The sequence below is a fragment of the Panthera uncia genome, chromosome A2 (genome assembly GCF_023721935.1).
Source record: "Panthera uncia isolate 11264 chromosome A2, Puncia_PCG_1.0, whole genome shotgun sequence".
Lineage (NCBI taxonomy): Eukaryota > Metazoa > Chordata > Mammalia > Carnivora > Felidae > Panthera > Panthera uncia.
Genome location: NC_064816.1, coordinates 77307403 through 77325047, shown reverse-complemented (window position 1 = coordinate 77325047; position 17645 = coordinate 77307403). Strand labels below are relative to the sequence as shown.

The 17645-nt window shown below is 36.6% G+C and overlaps 1 protein-coding gene and 1 pseudogene across 2 annotated transcripts in view; one reads left to right on the top strand and one right to left on the bottom strand.

Annotated features, from left to right (window-relative positions):
- Positions 1-17645, bottom strand: part of RELN (reelin) — a 524894-nt gene that overhangs the window by 326078 nt on the left and 181171 nt on the right. The window lies entirely within an intron of this gene.
- LOC125929838 (dnaJ homolog subfamily A member 1-like) lies at positions 1473-2671 on the top strand (annotated as a pseudogene).

The following is a 17645-nucleotide window of genomic DNA, read 5'->3' as shown; positions in this document are numbered from 1 at the left end:
TCTTCCAAAAAACAGATGGGGGGATACATTTTCCAACACATTCTAGGAGGCCAGTATACCAAAACTAGGCAAATATATTACAAGAAACAAAAACTACACAAATATCACTTATGAATATAGACAAAAAAAAAAAAAAACCTGTCAGCAAAATAGTAGCAGATTGGAATCCAGCAACATGTTAAAAGGATTATACACCATGACTACACAGGATTTAACACACGAATGCAATATACAAATGTCGTTTCAATAAACAAAAATCAATCAATGTAATATACCACATTAATAGAATAAAGGGGAAACAAAACTATGATCATATCATTAGATGCCGTAAGATCATTTGACGGCTTCCAATATCCTTTCGTGCTAAAAAAAAAAAAAAAAAAAAAGACATTCAACAAACTAGGAATACAAGGAACAGCTTCAAACTGATAAATGCCATCTATAAAAAACTGAGTTAAAATGATACTTATTGGAGAAAATGAAAGTAACAAGAATGAAAAAGACAAGAAAGCTGCTCTTGCCACTTTTATTCAACATTGTATTGGAGGTTCCAGTCAGGGATATCAGTCAAGAAAAAGAACTATAAGGCATCCATATTGAAAAGGAAGAAGTGAAAATACCTCTATTTGACATATACTAACATAATGACATAATCTTGTGTATAGAAAATATTAAAGAATCAACAAGAAAATTATTAGAACTAAGAAATAAATCCAGCAAGGTTACAGAACAAAAGACCAATATATAAAAATAAGTTGTTTTTCTATACACTATCAATGAATAAACTGGAAATAAAATTAAGAAAACAATTCCATTCACAATAGCATCAAAAATATGAGGTTAGCAAAATAAGAGCCAGAATTATACATAACAAAATATAAAACATTGCTGAAGAAACTAAAAGAGGTCTAAACAGATGGAAAGAAATCTCATTTTCATAAATCAGAAAACTTAACTACTGTTAAGATGGCAATAATACCAAAATTGATCTACAGATTCAACACAGTACTTTTCAAAGTCTTAGCTGAGTATTTCCCAGAAATGTATAATCCGATCATAAAATTCAAACAGAAATGGAAGGGGTTAGGAGAGTCAAAATCATCTTGATGAAGAGTAACAAAATTGGAGGACTTGTACTTCTTATCAACTTACAGTAATCACAACAGTGTGATATTAACAGAAGAACAAACAGATCAGTGGAACAGAACTGAGAGTCCAAAAATGGACTTTCACATTATGGCCAATTACTTTCTGGCAAGGGAGCCAGGACAATACAAAGAAAAAAGAGGTCTTTTCAACAAAAACCTTTCCCATTCAGTCAACAGGAAATCCACATGTAAAAGAATGAAGATGGGGGAACTTTGCAGAACACTCGGTGAGAAGTGTAGGAGTAGCATCTGTGCAGGCTGCAACCAGCAACACACTCCTTTCTGCTCCCTCACACTGGTCTCAGAGCTCACCAGCTGTAGAAAATGGTGAAAGAAACCACTTAATATGATGTTTTGGGGGTCAAACCCAATGCCATCCAGGAAGAATTGAAAAAGGCTGACAGGCCCTGAAGTACTACCCTGATAAGAATCCATAAGAAGGAGAGAAGTTTAAACAGATTTTTCAAGCTTATGAAGTGCTCTCTGAAGCAAAGAAATGGGGATTATATGACAAAGGAGAACAAGCAATTAAAGAAGGTAGAGCTGGTGGTGGTTTTGGCTCCCTGATGGACATCTCTGATGTTTTTTTGGAGGAGGAGGAAGGATGCAGAGAGAAAGGTGAGGTAAAAAGGTTGTGTATCAGCTCTCAGTAGCCTTAAAAGATTTATATATGCTGCAAGAAGAAAACCAGCTCTGTAGAAGAATGTGATTTGTGACAAATGTAAAGGCTGAGACGGTAAGAAAGGAGTGGCAGGATGCTGTCCCAATAGCAAAGGTACTAGAATGCAAATAAGAATTCATCAGATAGGACCTGGAATGGTTCAGCAAATTCAGTCTGCATGCATGGAGGGTCAAGGCCATGGGGAATGGATCAGTCCTAAAGATAGATGCAAAAGCTGAAATGGAACAAAGACAGTTTGAGAGACGATTTTTAGAAGTTCATATTGACAAAGGCATGAAAGATGGCCAGAAAATAACATTCCATGGTGAAGGAGACCAAGAAACAGACTGGAATCAGGAGATATTAGAAATAGACTGGAATCAGGAGATACTATCATTGTTTTAGATCAGAAGGACCACACTGTTTTTACTGGGCAAGAAGACCTTTTCATGTGTATGGACATACTGCTGGTTGAAGCACTGTGTGGCTTTCAAAAGTCAGTATCTACTCTTGACAACTGAACCATTCTCATCACCTTTCATCAAGGTCAAATTGTCAAGCATGGAGATATCAAGTGTGCTAAAGGAAGGCATGCTAATTTATCGTAGACCATATGTAAAGGGTTGCTGAATCATTGAATTTAAGGTAAACTTCCCGGAGAATGGCTTTCTCTCTCCCAATAAACTCTTTCCTGGAAAAACTCCTACCTGAGAGGAAGGAAGTAGAAGAGACTGATGAAATGGACCAGGTAGAACTGGTGGACTTTGATCCAAATCAGGAAAGATGGCACCATTACGATGGAGAAGCATATGAGGATGATGAACATCATCTTAGGGGTGGTGTTCCATGTCAGACCTCTTAATGGGGCCAGTGAATAACACTGCTGGCATTTTATATGTGATAGTGAAGGACTATAATCATATCTCACTGCTTGCTATTGTTTTTAATATTCAACTATAGTAGTGTTTTAAAAGTTAAATGAAGAATAAACTCCAACATAAAAGCTCTGATTTCGCCCTGTATATATGATTACTTCAGTGTGCAAGATAAGCTTAATACTTCTAAAAACTACTTTTCTTTTAATAGTTTGTTTATTTTGAGAGACAGAGAGAGAGCATGAGCAGGGGAAGGGCAGAGAGAGAGGGAAAGAATCCCAAGCAGTTTTCGCACTGTCGGCGAGGAGCCCAATGCAGGGCTCGATCCCATGAACCGTGAGATCACGACCTAAGCTGAATATGAGAGTTGGACGCTTAACTGACTGAGCCACCCAGGTGCCCCTGTAAAAAACACTAAAAAAAAAAAATCTCCCCTACCATTTCTTAGGCCATGTCTTATAACTGATTTCAGCTCTATATACATGAAACAGCTTAGACTGAAATGCTATTGACTTCAGTCTATGACCCTTAATTGTTTTGTTTTTTAAGTAAGCTCTATGCCCAGTGTGTGGCTTGAACTCAAGCCCCTGGTATCAAGAGTGGTGTGCTTAACTGACTGATCCAGCCAGGCACCCCTATGACCCTTAATTGTAAGCTACGATGTTATGAAGTTAAAACTTGTATTTAACTAGCAATCAGACAAAAAACTTAATTTGTAGAGAAGCATCGATCTGTAATTATATTAAGTGGGATTTGTTGTGATGTCTCTGCATTTATTCTATTGCCTCACCTGTTACTTGAAGATGGCATACTGTGTAATTTGGCCTGTGGTAACAGTGATCGAAATGATACCTCTCTAAAGAAGGGGTTTATCGTAATATGGTGCTGCTTGAGGGATTACACTTGTAGAATTGCATGCCTTTCTGCTATGCCATCTTTTTATTTTTTATTTATTTATGTATATAATTGTATAACCAGTCCTGGCTATACTTTTTTCCTTCTCTTTGGACCTTGATAAGCTTCGAGTAGTGACTTTGGGAGCAGGGTTACTTAGAGTGAAGAGATCTTTACATTGAGAAGTAATTTGCATGTATGAGATAGGAAGGTATTTTAGATGTTTTTACAGGCTTACTTTAAACCATTTAACTTATGCTCCAAAGTAACTATAATTTAATGTTAGTCCTATAGCTTTAATTGTATGTTTAAAAGCACACAAGCTTAAATCTGGATATCAGAATTAAGCAATTCTTGAAATATATGAATGTCTCCTTAATATACTGATTACAAAGCAAAATAATAATAATAATAATAATAATAATAATAAAGAATGAAGTTGGGCCCCCTAATTCACACCAAATATGGAAATTCACTTGAAATGGAATACAGACTGAAATGTAATAACTAAAATTATAAAACTCTTAAAAGGTAACATAGCGGTAAATCTTCACGACCTTGTATTTGGAAATGCTTTCTTAAATACAACATGAAAAGCACAAACAAAAAAGGAAAACAAATAAACTGAACTCCGTAAAAATTAAAACTTTGTGAAACAAAGGATATCATCAAGGAAGTAAAAAAAACAACCCACAGAATGGGAGAAAATACTTGCAAATCCTGTATCTGATAAGAGACTTGTATCCAGTATGTATGCATTTATATATGTTTGTATGTATATTTATACACATATATCTCATATATATAAGCCAGAACAATAAAAGATAAATAACCCAATTTAAAAATGGGCAAAGGATTTGAATAAACATTTATGCAAAGAAGACATACAAACAGCCAGTAAGCACATGGAAAGATGCTCAATATCATCCTTCGTTGGGGAAATACAAATAAAAATCACAATGAGATACCACTAAACCTATATCAAGTAGGCTAAAATAAAAAGGACAGACAACAATAAATGTTGATGAAGATGTGAAGAAACTGAACCTCAGATATTTCTAGTGAGAATGTAAAATGCTGTAGCCACTTTGGAAAAGTTTGGCAATTCCTCAAAATGTTAAACACTGAGTTACTGAAAGACCTAAAACTTCCATTTCTAAATGTATACCCAAGAGATTTTAAAACAAAAGTTCACACACAAACAACTGTATACAAATGATTTCAGGAGCATTATTCATCATAGGCAAAAGTGGAAACAATTCAAATGTCTACCAACAGACGGATGCCTAAATTAAATATGGTATATACATACAGTGGAGTATCATTCAGCCATAAATAGGGATAAAGTACTGTTCATGGTATTAGCATAAACCTTTCAAAGATAAACCTTGACAACATGATAACTTTAAAAAGCTAAGCATAAAAGACTACATGTTGAATGATTCCATTTACAAGACATGTCCAGAAAAGGCAAATTCATAGAAACAGGAAATAGATTGGTGGCTGCCAGAGGCTGGGGAAATAGAGTGTGACTGCTCACGGGTGTAAGGTGTCTTTTGGAAGGTGATGAAAATGTTCTGAAATTTCTGATGATGATTGTATGAACCTGAATTATACTAAAAACACTTAAATTGTATATTTTAAAGGGGTGAATTTTATGGCCTATGAATTATATTTCAATGAAGCTGGTATTAAAAAATAAAATTGAAATATATTCTAGAAGGCTGTAGATAAGCTAATAGTATATAGACATACAATCATTATTAAGGATGGTCAGGAGTATTTTGGGGTTATCTCTGTTTTTTTTTAGAATGATGTTAAAATGGACAAAAAGAAGTGCTTTCTTGCTTGAAACATGCAGAGATCAGACCTAAATTAGTATTTTTTTAAATGCTGCCCTCCTTTAACGCTTCATTAAAAAGAATGTAGTAGGTGGCCCAAGGAAACTATAAAGCCCCAAACTGCAACCAAATTTCAATTAAAGCAAAGTTTAATTTCTGCATATTATATGCAACTTTGAGCCCAGGGAGTGAATAATATTTCTTTTGCAATGTGTAAGTAGTGTTTCTCTTACCTGCCTCAGGACACATTTAGATGAAAGAAAACACATTAAATTATTGATGTAATGATTAATTGAAAGTACCCTTAAATTATCTATCATATTTATAGCAAAGTCCTTTGGCCCTGTTCAGGCAATACTACAACTCTTACAAGTATGTTCAAAATCAGCCATGCCTGCCTTCCTGCCTGCCTTCCTTCCTTCCTTCCTTCCTTCCTTCCTTCCTTCCTTCCTTTTTTGATGAATTACAGTATTGAAGTAAGCAGAATGAATACTTAGGATATAGCCTGGATAATGACTGACTTTTTTATGTGCCTCGTCACACAGAAATACACTCCATCAGCTCAATATAGAACCATATTTGGACTGAGTCTCCTTAGTGTTTGAAGTAAATTCCAGTGCTGCCCGTGGTGCTACATAGAGTGTCCAGGTGGGATTCCTAGTGATATCATCAGTCTATCACTAGTGAGTCTGATCTGGGATAGCAACACATGTAATAAGAACCATTTACCAGCCTATGAAAAACAGACAGTGGATCCTGTGACACATATATAACTCACTGCCAAGTGTAACACTCAGGCAGGTGCATTTTCAGGGAACTAACAGGAGACAGGAGATGAGAATGGAGTGGTCATCAGGGGTAGGATAAGTGAACATTTTGCTAGAAAGATTTTTATTTTAAGGGTATTTAAAAGGCACCTTTTAAGAGATGGTATTCTAAACCATCTTGACTAGAAATCAATCCATCTAGGAATTGGAAACTTTTAAAAATATACAGAATGTCAGGCCCCATCCCTAATCAGTTTGTTCAGAATCTTGGCATAGGGCTTGGGCACATATAATTCTACTTGTAACCAGGTTTAAAAAAACTACTGGTCTGAGCAGATACACAGCTATACATTTTTCCCTATGAGTTACAAACTGCAACAAATGTTTCGTCATCCCTCTCAGTAACATCTTTCACTCTGCTAACAAACACCACTATCAGCAAGTTATTTTATTACTTCTTTCTCCAGACAAAGACTCTTTAGAGAGGATTAAAATTTATCCCATGGGCCCTAGTAAGGGATTGTCCCTCAGTTCCCCTTGATTTTTCAGTGTCTTTGGTATATGAGAAACATGTCTTTTTAACTCACAACAACAACAACAACAACAACAACAACAACCAGACAGAATAGTTTTTCAGTGAAATAAGATTCCCCTGTTAACCTAAAGGGACACTGTATGAAATGATGCATTTTCAGAGTTGTCTGTGGTACAGTCACTCACAAGCTGGGGTATAGGCAGGATTTCTCAGCCTCAGCACTACTGACAGTTGAACTGGATAATTCTTTGCTATAGGGGGGTGTCCCATTCACTGTACAACGTTTAGCAGCATCCCTGGTCTCTAACCTCTGGATATGACAACAAAAAATGTCTCCAGACATTGTCAAGTGTTCCCTCAGAGCACAGGTAAAATTGCCCCTGCTTGAGAATCCCTGGAATATAGTTTTGTAAGAACTCAGCCCATATCAAAATTATAATATTTACACTAAACCTTTTGTTTACCACATTGAATATTATTCATTTTGACATTTATACTATGAACAAAATTTCAAATTTGGCTCATGTCTAGGAGTCTAATTATATATAATATCTCCTAATGCCAAGGAGCATTTTCTATTGAAGTCAATTTCGGTAGCACAGTCATAATCAGTTTCCTGCTTTGCTCCAGGCAAAAGAGAAAAATAAGATCTCTCTCTCTCTGTCTCTGTCTCTGTCTCTCTCTCTCTCACACACACACACACACACACACACACACACACACACACACACACATTCTGCAGTAGATATCTGGATAAATGGTCCTTGCTGGCTCAAGCTAAGACTCAGTTTTAGGAAAGTTGTTTTGTCTGACTCACATTTTCTGTGAGTTTAGTCTTTGACTAACATAGCCCTTAGGGCTGGGGAAGTTGAAGCGTATAGTATTTTTGTTTAAAAGGCCTTTCCTCGAATTGAACACAATGTTGTTAGAGAAAACCCAGTATGGTTAAATGGGAATGAATGAAAATAGAAGATATAAACATCAACATTCAAAGATATAAACATCAACATTAAAAGGCTTTTCCTCGAATTGAACACAATGTTTTTAGAGAAAACCCAGTATGGTTAAATGGGAATGAATGAAAATAGAAGATATAAACATCAACTTTCAAAGTCAAGAGCATACCACAAAGACCAAGGATTCCCTAACAGAAAAAAGACTGAACCGATTAATCATAAAATTAGGTATTTCAGAGTTGAATTACATGCTTTATGATTTCTCTTTCTTCCCCTGGCTGGGAAGACATGAACAAATCATCCAATTTCTGAAACTCAGCTAAAAGAAAGCCTTTACTGCAAACAAAAGGCAGAGACAGTGTAGCTAAAAGTAAGTCATGGAAAATGAATATTTTAAAATTCCTTTGGAATTACAAGGCCCCCTGACTAATAGCACAGAAATGATGGCCCAACATTACAATTTTTGCCTCAGTAAATATACACTATTTACATTACATTCGCAATAAAGTAGCAACCAGGAAGACCATCTTGACACAGCTTGGCGTTTATAATGTCATTCTCTGCCTTCCTGTGAATATCACATTTTTGTACAACGCTAAAGAAATCACATTTTCATTCTTCTGTAGTTCATTGTGGCTCATTGCTGTAGCAACTGCCAAACCAGTCAATTTGTATAAATAATAGAACAAGCTTCTATTGTCTCTCATCTGACACAGTGCCAACTAGTCGGTCTACCTTCTCCAAGAGGGAAATCATGTTTTTAAACTCTTTATCTAATTTTAAGGTCCCTGGAGGTATCCTCAGTAAATTCTTCTGGAGCCCTGAACTGAGGGTATGTACTCAAGTACTTACTCCTTTAAATTAGGTCATAGAAAGACTACTGATTCCCATGTTGCCGTTAGATAAAGAACAAAACCCTATGTGAGTATTTGCAAACCCAAGTGAATTTGTTTTCCTTCTGATTTTTTATAATACTGGCAATCTAGTGACCTTGTTTTTTCTAAATTACTCATCTCCCCAGCACATCAATTAATGTTTGCCTAATTCAGATTTCTAGAATCAATCACGCTTCCCTAAAGAAGTAAAAAGTGGCTGTGGGCTCCTTGTTTTACAACTTTAATTCTCAGCTTGGTTTTTGTCTTTCAGCATCATTTCTAGCAGTGAGAAGAATAGATAACAATCTTCTTACCCTGCATATTATTTGTAAATCCAAATTTTACAAAATTTGTAAGCCCAAAATTTACAAAACAGAAGTATTCAATGGTTAAATAAACTAAGGGTCTGTAAAAGTAAACAGGTACATAGCTATAGGGTCATCCTCATATACCTATAATGGTATGACCTACATCTAAAATTCTTAATTAGAGATTTCTTCTTTTGAATAGCAATTCATTTCTCTTTTGCTACTTTAAAAGTTTTATTTACAGATGATTTTAGATTTATGGGAAAGTTGCCAAGATAGTACAAGAGAGTTTCCACATACCCTTCACTCAGCTTCCTCTAATGGTAACTCCTAACATAACCACAGTGCATTTGCCAATACTAAAGAATTAACATTCAGATTTTACCAGTTTTTCTAATGATGTCCTCCCCCCCCCCCCCCACAAGTATCCAACCCAGGACATGACATTACATTTACTAAGATTCCTTTTATAAATACAAACATTTCCAGGCAATGTAATTTATTAAATTACCAACCAACCCTATTATGAACACATTTATTACATCAATCTTCTTCTGGAAGGAAAAGATAAGGGCAGCATAAAAACCCTGGGCTTGTGAGGGAATATAAAGGAATTGTGAAGGGAAGGAAATGCTGCCAAGATAGGAGGGAACAAATCAAAGCCAAAAGACATTCAGTTTTGCCTGGGGCAGGCCCTGTGCGGCTAAGTGTAATTAGCTTCCTCAATTACTACATCTGACAAACTAATTTTCATTTGAGAGAAAACAACAAATCATTAATTACGGTAATAAGTCATGGATTAAAATCTTTGTGTGTGGATTCTACATGCTCTGTGATTTGCGTCCTTGGTCAGTCACCATTTTGCTTCCTCAGCCTCTCCAGCACCTCACTCCTGGGAATCTGGTGTGAACACATCTTTGATGCCCAGCCCTGGACAGCACTACTCACTGATGCCACAGATCCAATTCTGAGCCAACTCTGCCATTGGATATACCTCCTTGTGATGCCCTTAGTAGCTAGTCTTCTTCTGATAGCTACCCAAAAGCAAAGATGTATTTTTTAGAAGCAGCAAAGTATTGCGATTAAGAGCTTGAACTTTGTAGTCCAATTTGGGTTGAGATCTTAGCTACCACTTAATAGTCTTGATCTTGGGCAAATCAAATAACCTCTCCGAGCCTCGATTTACTCATCTGTAAAGGAGGGGCAATAATAGAACCTAGTTATTTTTGATAAGGGGACTGAATGAGATGATCTCCACAACTATGTGCTTGGCATATTAGTCATCCTTGACACACATAAGGTCAATCATATCCTTGTTCTTAAACCAATCCTCCAGTCGGGAAGGACAAAGGACAATGGTTTCCGTCCTGCTATCCAGGGAGGTTTAGAATTTACCTGCCTCATCAGATGTATGATCTTGGGGATCAGCCATGATTCTTGAGAACTTGTTGTGTTGCTTTCTATATCTCCTTTACTGCCAGGCAGACCTGGGATCCTTTTCTCACATGAACATCCCTAAGGCACTCCTTTTCTCCCTTCCACATTGTCTCAGTGGAACTTAGACTTGAACTAGACACCTACTCCCAAGACCTCCTGGTTATACTGCCAGGCACTATACTAGGCCCTCAGGATGAGGAAAAAGCAGTGGAAAAAAAATGTTTTGTGCCCGCAAAAGTTTTATCTGTAGTCACCCACAGCTAGAGTTCTAGATACAAACCACCCTTTCTCTTGATTGCCTGTACAGATTTGTCACTGGGCTCCAATTAAGGGAAATTCCAACATCAGTCTTCCTTGGCCTGTGCTATCCCCTGCCTGGGCCAGAGCCTCTGGCCATTCTCTGCTGTAGGGTCAAGTTTGTGAGCATTGGTGTCAGACCTATCACCTCCTTTCTACTTGATTTTCGTATGTTAGGCGTTGCCATGACCATCACATTTCGCAACAGAGTTGCACTTCATAAGAGCAATAAAAGCATCCATGAGGTTATAACCTTACTAGTAATAATAAACGGAAACTGTCAGAATTACCTACTTTAAGTAACTAAGTGGTTTAGAGATTTAAATACTCTGTACCTCCACGTGTCTTGAATCTTGAGTGGGAAACTCAGGGAATCACATAGCTAGTGATTCTTAATTCAAATCATACATTATCTATCAATAATATGTATTTTTGTATGAAGAGATCTGCTTCTATAGGAAGCAAATATATTTAGAACAATGGCAAAGTTATATTGTTTCACAAGCTGTGCCTCTGTGGGGAGAGATCAGTGCTTCTGTAGTATATGCTGTTCTATCAGTATTCATCACCTATCACATTTACAGTCTGAGGCTTGCTTTCAGTTCCTTTGACCACCTAAGCATTTCTTACCACAGGACATTTGAATGTGCTGTGCAATTACCTTTAAAGGAATTCTCTTCCACAGACCACCTCCTAAGTCGACTCTGAGGTCTAATCTTAAGCCTCTCCTCAGAGAGGCTTTCATTCTCTTCCAGACTAAATTAAATTGCTTGTTATAGCTGCTCATTATAGCTGTCTCTCATTCTTCATGGCATATGTTACAATTATTTGTGAGCAGCATAGTCGAGTAATCAAGAGCACAGGCTCTGGGTCTATTGAATGTTTGTGTTTAAATCTGGTTTCAGTGCTTAATGGGGTAAATCACATGAATAAATGACTTAATTTCTCTGTGCCTCACCAATAATAGTACCTACCTCACAGAGTTGTGTTGAAGACTTAAAGAAATTATCCACATAAAACACAGAGTCTGGCATATAGTAAGCTCTCAGTAAATGCCAACAACAATTATGATTTAATATAATAATAACAACAGTAATAATACTGTATTGTCAGTAAATAGATGCTCAATTACTGAATAACTGAGAAACTAGATACAAGTCAGATTTCTCTTGGTCAGAGTGTCCTGTTTAGATAAAGGGAAAAGTTGCTGGCTCATGAAATTAAGAAAACAAAGTTAAGAGCAACCTGAGAGATCAATAACTTTCACAAGTTCAGTCAAAAAAGTAAAGGAAACAATTTGCCATAGTCAAAATGCAGCCGTAGGTTCTTGAAAAACTTTTTAGAGGGGAAAAAAGAAACACAAATGGTCAAGTGCTAAAAAGTACCTTTTTCAGTAACAAAATCTAATTAAGATATGATCAAATAAACAGAAATGGACATTTACTTTACCTGATGCATATGTTCCTGGAAAGGTATATGAGGGCATTCAAAGTTGAGTGCACAAAGGGAAATTGCTAGTTAAAGGATTATTGTGATGGGCGCCTGCCTGGCTCAGTTGGTGGAGCACATGGCTGTTGATGTCTGGGTCATGAGTTTGAACCCCATACTGGATGCAGAGATTACTTAAAAAAAACTCTTAAAAAAAGGATTACTATGACAAAACAAATCACAATATTTTAATTGTTTTTTTCCTATAATCTTGCATCTTAATATATTGAATTTAGTCTTAGACGAAGGTTCACCAGAACCTTAAATTTAAATTAATTTAAATACAGGCACACTGTAAAAGTCACATAAACTCAAGATACCCAAATGTGAAATTTTGGAAACAGCCTGTTTAGTAGCAAAGAATAATATTAGCACTGTGCCTTAAATCCCTAGGAAAATAAACTAGGCTTCTAAGCACCGATATAATTACAAGACTCCTTATGAAATCAGAGTACCGATTCCATTTAAAGGCTTGGATTCGCTTCAGGGATGGGTATATAACTACAAAGAAATATTCAAACAGGGATTTTAGAAGTGTACCTTTCGAATAAAGTAGAAATATAAGAATTCCTGCAATGCTTGTGTTACTGACTAAAACAAAAGGAAAGCCTCTGAAGTAACCATGGTCACAATACAAAACTATTTTTAAAATGCTAGCATTGTTGGGTCGCCTGGGTGGCTCAGTCGGTTGAGCGTCCGACTTTGGCTCAGGTCATGATCTCACAGCTCTTGGATTCAAGCCCCACGTCAGGCTCTGTGCTAACATCTCAGAACCTGTAGGCTGCTTCAGATTCTGTGTCTCCCTCTCTCTTTGCCCCTCCCCTGCTCATGCTCTGTCTGTCTCTCTCTCTCTCTCAAAATAAGTAAATGTTAAAAAAAAAATTTTAATGCTAGCATTGTTTAAAATGAACAGTAAAACAACCCTATTTTTAATAAGATAATATTATAATAATCTTATAATGCATAATTTTCATATTTCTAATCAATATGAAAGATGAACATTCCCAGAACCCATTTCCAAGTGTATTTAAATTTGGCCAAAACGGAATCATTCACACAGATATATAAAAACCAAAGTTTGAAATCTCTCTCACGGGTCAAAAATAAGCTCCCTTCTTCCCTAAAACCCGTTTTAGCTTTATGATTGCAATACTAAAACAATCCATTTCTTCATTCTTATTCAAACTCACACTTTACAAGCACACTCCCAGTTGCTACTTTTCACCTGCCATTTTACTAAAGGCATTTACCTTTTGTTCATACAAATGTACTCACAATGATAATGATTAAAACACCTTAATATATCTATTGCTTTTAAATACACCTTTATTCTTGTTTAATGAATTACCTTCACTTAAGGCTTGTTCATAGGCTAGGTGTCTTTAATTTACTTAGTGTTCTTTTCTTTCCTTACATAATAAGTTCTTAGAGGTTGCACATCAGGTAATTAACACAGTATTAGATAATAAAAGACACCTGACTGGAGCAAGGGTAATTGAAAAATTATGAGACTAACACCATGGCTGCCTAGCACGCTAATGGCTTATTCAACAAATACTCTCTGGCACCTTCTAAGTATGGGGCTTTATGTTACGTTCTATGGGAGATGCCCAAGCCTTGTTATCAAATTGCTTAGAGACTGCAGTTCAATATCCAGCTTCCAAGCTAGAAGGAACTCAGAGGCATATAGGATTTTCCAGGCACTTCTGCAAATTATAATGGGTGCAGATCATTATGAGACTTGGTGACAACCTTGGCTCTTACATTTCCAGAACAACAGGAACTGGCAAGGTTATAGATCTTAGGATGCTGTCATTTTTTCTTCTGCTCCTCTCCTAGCAACAGATGCAGTTACAGGAAATGCCTTAGAAATTGGGGTTCATTAGCTGTTTTAAAAGCTGGAGATTTTTATAAAGGGTGGAAATTGCACCCAAAAATATCTCAGGGCTATGAAAACCACTCAGAATCCTTGAGTTCTGTGTTTAAGATCTTCAAATGATGTGTAATCAGAAAGGAGACCTCCATCACGTAATTAGCTTCACCTTCACTCCCGCTGAGGGAGACAGAGTCTATCACACCCATTTATTTCCCCTTATGGTAGGGGAAAAAAATTCTTACCGTCGGAATATTTTTAAAGTGTTCATATCTTCATCTTTGAGACTTGTATTTGCTTATTGACAATTTTACAAAAGTTGATTCCATTTGAAGAGAAAGGTTATTTCAAGGACATAAAAGAATTATTCTCAGTTATATCTAACATAACCATCATGACTGATAACAAAGCCAAAATATTAATGAGGAGAAATCTCAAATTTCATCTGAAGTTGCTGGACATCTTTTCTATTTCAAAGAGGATGGCACTAAATAGGGGTCTGAAAAGAAACCCATAATTTATGCTCTGAATCTCTGACAAATTAGGAGTAATGTCTGTTACACTATGCAGGTCACAGCCTGTCAGGTAAGCATTTCTTACTGTGTGGCAGAGACAATGCATATATTAGCTATGTAAATGTGAGATCTATACACAATTTTTAGGTTAGAATATGTTTAAAGAATATGGTCATAAATAATGTGTAGTAATATCAAGCCTGATTCTGTAATGTCTGGGCATCCACAAATTATTCATAAGGAATAAGCAGCAAATCTTTTAGATAGATCTAATGAACTAATACATGGTATCACTAAAATAATGATGTAGAATATCATAATAGGTTATATATTGCTACCAAATGAAACTCCTAAATCTTAAATGGTAGTTGCAAAAATTAGTTAGAAAGCAGCCTGCTCAAGTTACTCAGTCCAGGGTGTATTTCATGATTTTTTTTCTCCCCATTCTTTTCTTAAACATCACATCCAGCCAAGACCTCTGTAATGTAGGGGAGTGAACAAATGATCATGGTGATCATAATGAGCAATCACTGGTCAGGAGGTCTGATAGGGAGCTACCTTCTGCAAAGGAACTGAGAAGTGCTAGCCAGGTGTCTAATACCTAGATTCCTTCAGGTTGAGTAAAATAATACCTCTGTATCAAGAAACAAGTAAGACCTAAGAACCAGAAAACTAGATTCTACTCTCAGTTTTGCCATGAATAGTTGGGGTGAGTGAACTTGGGGCAGGTAGCATAACCTGTCCGAGCACCAGATTCCTCATCTGCAAAATGGTAACAGCAGCTGGCCTATCTCACAGGTTGGTGAGTATCAAATAAGACAACAGATACTCACAGTATCAAATAAGACAATAAGATAAGATGGGAAAGTATTGTGTTAGAGGTAGAAGACTCAATACACAGAGAGAATTAAAATCTAATTTCAAGACTCAAAGCTTTTTAAACCAACACTAGATATCTGAATGTGCACGGCATGTGAGGACATAGGTGTGGACACAAAGACACACGAAAGCACACAAAAGGCTTGTGTTGCCAACTCTTGGATCTGTAAAACTCTAAGAGCCTCAAATCTTCCTGAATACTCCAGCCAACCTCCAGCTATTCAGATTTTAGTCTAAGAGTTCTACTTAGCCATTGGTCTGATGATGGTTTGATCCTGAGACTATATAAGACTGTTTACATTTTCCTGGGTCACAGGCTCTTTTAACTTATCCAAGTGTGTTTGATTGGTCACATACCCACTTAAAAAAAATTAACATTTATTCATTTCTAAGAGATGGAGAGAGACAGAGCATGAGTTGGGGAGGGGCAGAAAGAGAGGGAGACACAGAATCCGAAGGAGGCTCCAGGTCTGAGCTGTCAGCACAGAGCCCAATGTGGGGCTCGAACCCATGGACCGTGAGATCATGACCTGAGCTGAAGTCAGACACTTAACTAACTGAGCCACCCAGGCTCCCCACATACCCACTTTTAAAAAGAAGAATAAGCCAAAATGATTGTTTTATACTTAAGGGACATGTTACATACGGTCACATAGAGAGCAAGGAGGGGCTAAAAGGGACAATGGAATGCTCTCCCAATGGCCTTTCTTATCAGACATTTCATGGGAGTGAATGCTGACCCACTATGGTTTATAAACCTCTTTTTTTTTTTTTTTAGCTCAGAAAATATATGGAAGAGAACATGTGGATTTTGAGTTGCTAAGTAATGAGGCATCAAGATTTTATATCTGCAGGGAGTTTTTAACCCATCTTGGAAAAAAATGTACTGCTTATTAATAAGGAAGATATAGTATGCATTTTTAGAGAAATTTAAGTAAAATCAAGCTTAGTTTTTCAGATGAGAAGGTGATAGTGCTACAATATGTATTCAAAAATAGAGAAAGAAGCAAACATTTCCTTAACATCAGAGGTTATGTGCCAGCTAACTGCTCTATCTATAAGTGTTAGAGACAGGAAAGAGGGGACTTCAGTTTAGTCACTGGTTAAAGTAATTACCTTGGTATTGAAGGGAAACGGAGTTCCCTGTAAGTACTTCCTTACTGACAATCATAAGATACAAGTTGCCTCTTTCACATTCTAACAGAAGAGAAACAGTGAACTGAGTAACTGTCAGGAGAATCTAAAAAATGAATTATCTATTTTTTAAAAAATCTAAAAATCTATTCGTCTTTTTCTTGGTCTTAAAAATCAAGTACCATTGCAACTAAATCCTCAAAAGTCATTATCATCTCTTCGTATAAGTATTTCCTCCTTAGGTATCTTAGTATCCAAAACCAGCCAAGTTGACCAACCACCAAGCTCTCTCATTACCCTCTCACCTACTACCTCCCCCTCCCCACCCCAGAGCTTCCAGGTGGTTCTGCAGGGGACTACAGCTAAAGATCACTGGACTTTTGAGGAAATTATCCGTTGAGAAAGAGAGACCAAAACAAATAGGTAGGGAAAAAAAATAAAGAAAATAGAGATTGCACAGAGATACAGAGAAAAAATGGTGCTGTTAAAATATTTTGATTAAAAAAAGGAATATTCAAAAGGAAGAGAAATGTATAAATTTTGAAATATTATAGCAGAGCTGAAAGACTGATACAGGATTTGGAAGGTAAAGTTGAGGGAGTCATTCAGAAGGTAGAGCAAGAAGATAAGAGAATATAGGAACCAAAAAAAGAAAAGAAAGAAAAGAAAACTGAAAGGAGCTGGTTCAGAATATCTAACGTCATGACAGAGGCATTTCAGAAAGAGAACAGAGAAAATGAGGATGAGAATGGGATTCATCCTCAGTGAAATAATTCAATAAAATTTTCTAGACCTGAAGAACATGAGTTTGCAGATAGCAGACCCCAATGAGTTTCTAGGACAGTGGATAAAACAACCATAACAATACATATCATTGCAAAATTCCACAAATCCTACCAATTTATAAAGAACAAAAGTTTTCCCAGGAAGGGTCAAGAAGCAGAATGACATTGGTGTTTTCAAGCCACTCTGGAGGCTAGAAGGCAATGGAGCATTGCCTTCCAAACCAACGAAGAATTCTATACTCAATCTACTAATCAAGAGTGTAGAATTCAGACCAACAAAGTCTAAAAACTTCTTTTTTTTCCTACTCAGGAAGGTACCAGAGGATGTTCACTTTCAAACAATAGCAATGCCAAAAGCGGAAATGAGGTTGGAATAT